Source organism: Austrofundulus limnaeus, unplaced genomic scaffold, assembly GCF_001266775.1.
Source record: "Austrofundulus limnaeus strain Quisiro unplaced genomic scaffold, Austrofundulus_limnaeus-1.0 Scaffold791, whole genome shotgun sequence".
Lineage (NCBI taxonomy): Eukaryota > Metazoa > Chordata > Actinopteri > Cyprinodontiformes > Rivulidae > Austrofundulus > Austrofundulus limnaeus.
The window spans coordinates 82,246-85,811 of NW_013953193.1; positions in this window are offsets into that span (position 1 = coordinate 82,246).

Genomic DNA, 3,566 nt, shown 5'->3' on the forward strand with positions numbered 1-3,566 from the left:
GAGTAATGATATATTGATTATAACCTCTAATAGAAGATTAAATGAAGAAAAACATATAGAACATAAAGAAAATAGAAACAAACTTTAAAATGACTTTCTTCTTATAAGTGTAAAAGCAAAATCAAAGACAAAAATTAGAAATGTTTATTTCACCAGGGTTACCCCTACAATATTTTCTAAACTTGAAAAAAGGGAATACAATATTTTCTATGTAAAAAAGAATGTTACATTTCTAAACTTGAAGAAAAAAATGGAATACAATATTTTCTATGTAAAAACATAATGTGACATTTCTAAAGTTTAAAAAAGGAAAACAATATTTTCTATGTAAAAATAATATGACAGTTCTAAACATGTTACAATATTTTCTAAACTTGAAGGAAAGGGAATACAATATTTTCTAAACGGAATACAACATTTCTAAACTTGAAAAAAGGAATACATTTCCATTTTCTATGCAAAAAATGTGACAATTCGAAACTAAAAAGGAATACACGTTACATGCTAACAAAAAAATCTAAATTAAGAAAGAAAAACTGAGGATTTCAGTTCTTTGAAGAGTTGTAGCGACTGTCCACACACTGAGCTGAGGATTCGTACATATCAAAAATGGTGACATGAATGTCCTTTTCAGATTTCAGTCTGTGTAAAAGCGTCAGAGCGACGGTCTCCACTCCATCGTCATTTGCTTGTATGTTGCAAGCGTTCAGCAGCTTCTGAATCGCTGGAACAAACTGGGGGGTTAAAAGCCACGGCAGGATGCTGGTGAAATTGTTACGAAAGAAGTATTCCTCTTCTTTCACCATCAGACATCTGTGCTGACGCTGGCTCGGATGTGAAATTCTACACCCGTTGCAGATTTCTTCCAGGTATTTTCTCAACGATATGTTGAGAAGATGGAGAACAGCTATTTTTACACTGTCAACGAGAGTTGAAGTCACCCAACCAAGTGAATCCACATCATAGCCTTTGTTCATGTCACAATCACATTCAAGTTCTTCAAGGCGGGCCGGGGGTCCATCCATCTCCAGCTCCTCTTCACCTGAATCAGCAGAGCTTCGTTGGCGGGTGTGCCTGCAGTGACGTTCTCGAACGGAGGAAGAGGACGGGTGTTCATCCATTTCATGTTCCCCTTCACTGGGACTGATGGAGGAACTAGCTGAGCTCTCGATGCTTGTCTTGTGCACGCTAGCTGATTTCTTGATGCCGGCCTTCTGCTCAGTGATGGAGGCTAGCTGCCTCGATCTTCTCCTACGAGCGACCATCGGTAGAACCTCGCCCAGAGAAGGAGCGGATGAAGAGTCGGAGGATGGAGAATAAGCGACAGGTGAAGATGGAAAATACGGTATGTTGCATCCTTCAGGTACGTCGATGTCATACATGCCCCAGCAGGATGCGAGAGTGTTCTGTTTTGACTGTCCGGCCATGTTGATTTCTTCCTTTCTCGTCTTGCAGTGTTTGTAGAGTTTGTAAAGTGGAGTTGAAGTGGAAAAGTCTTTAACCCCTGTTCTCCTTATATAGGAAAACTGAGGCTTGTGGGGGGCAGAGTGTTATGACATCACATGGGGGTGGAGCGTCGTGACGTCACAGGAGGCAGAGCGTTGTGAGGTCAGAAGGTTAATTTTTTTCTCACAGCCACTATATCATTCCAGCAGCGAGAGCTGCGGAACAGGTCAGWGATCTTCTCTCCTATTTCATCCAATTTCTGTACCCATTCRTCGATCGGAATAGCCAGCAGAGTTTTGAAGACACCGCCCTCTGAATTCACAGACTCCAGAACGAAGAGGTTAGCGGGAATCTTGTGATCAAACTTGCGAATGCTAGCTCTGAACCACCACTTACCGGTCAAGCCCTCTTTGGTCTGCCAGACTGCGCTGAAGTGAAGTTTTTTCTCGGCGATTTCAATGCTGGTTTGAAAAAGAGCCCTTCTGACATGTTTCACTATTGGAGGTAATATTTCAATTTCTTCTCCTCGACTTATGGCGGCCTTTGTGGTGTAGTACTTGCGAGGGACGATTAATTTCAGTAYCGCCCAGTCGTTGTACGTCAGCAACCCATCGGGGTGAATGGCTCCAATTCTCCTGCTTCCTCCAGCTGATAAAGGGTTAGTTCACCTCTTTCATAATTGATGATGTAACCCCATGATCCGCAGAATCCATGCGGTTCCAGAGACCACTCCGGACGCAGCTGCTCAGAAGGAGGAATTTGAATGATGGTAGATGGAAACGGCGTTTTCACAAACGAGAGGGTCATTCTTTACCACAGGGGTTATGAGATGCATGTCCTCAGTTGATGTTGAGGCATCTTTTGTAGCTACAGAATTATGTTTGACTGCGGTACCCTCGCTTAAAGTTGTCAAAGTTGTTGAAGATGAAGCCTCGGCAACAGGAGGATCCATGGCCCTGGCAGATGTTGAAGCGACGACTGATGTCTTCGCTGCAGGTGTCTCTTCTCGAGCACGCTGAGCAGCTTTCTTCGCATTTGCATCCTTTTCAGCCTTTGTAGGTTTGTTTCTCTTCACTCTAACCATTTTTTTTGTTTGAGTTGTCAACAGCAAATACTTGTGGTGATAGAATTAATGTGAAAATGCTGTAAGAATTTATAAAGGAATAGGAATCCCACCCATATTTTCCGATTGGTTAGAAAGCACTGGTTGGGTTGGACTACTTGTTGTTTCTTTGTGATGGTCAGAATCAAAAGATACTTTCTATTCCTTTAGCTTCTATTATAAGAGAGCTTTTCTCATGACCTCAGAGGTCAAACACCTGTTAAAATTAAAGGTGTGTAAAGGGGGCATTTAGTTCAGTTCATTCAATCCATTCTCATTGGATAGATTCAATTCATTCAATCCATTCTCATTGGATAGATTCAATTCATTCAATCCATTCTCATTGGATAGATTCAAAAGATACATTCTATTCCTTTAGCTTCTATTATAAGAGCGCTTTTCTCATGACCCCGGAGGTCACACACCTAATAAAGTTAAATGTGGGTAAAGGGGACATTTAGTTCAATTCATTCAATCCATTCTCAGTGGACAACATCAAAAGATACTTTCTATTCCATTAGCTTCTATTATTGGAGCACTTTTCTCATGAGCTCAGAGGTCACACACCTGATAAAGTTAAAGGTGGGTAAAGTGGACATTTAGTTCAATTCATTCATTCCATTTTCTTTGGACAACATCAAAAGATACTTTCTATTCCTTTTGCTTCTATTAGAGAACTTTTCTCATGACCTCAGAGGTCACAAACCTGTTAAAATTAAAGGTGGGTAAAGGGAGGGGGAGAAAGAGGGGGGATTTCCCATGACCCCACAGATCACATCTTGACCCTGGAGGTCACAGCTTGACCCATGACCTTTGGGTAATACATCATTTTGACAAAAAGTGGGTTATATTCATAATTACACGGGCTTGGACCCCGGTCATAATTGCTTCGCAGTTCTAGTTGTAATTATTTCCATCATGTTTTTTCTTTGTCTCTTCCAGAAGAAGGTGTACCTGGACCAGTTCTTCTGTGTTTGTCTGTGTCTCTTTCCTGTCCTCCAAGCAGCCGGTCGAGGCA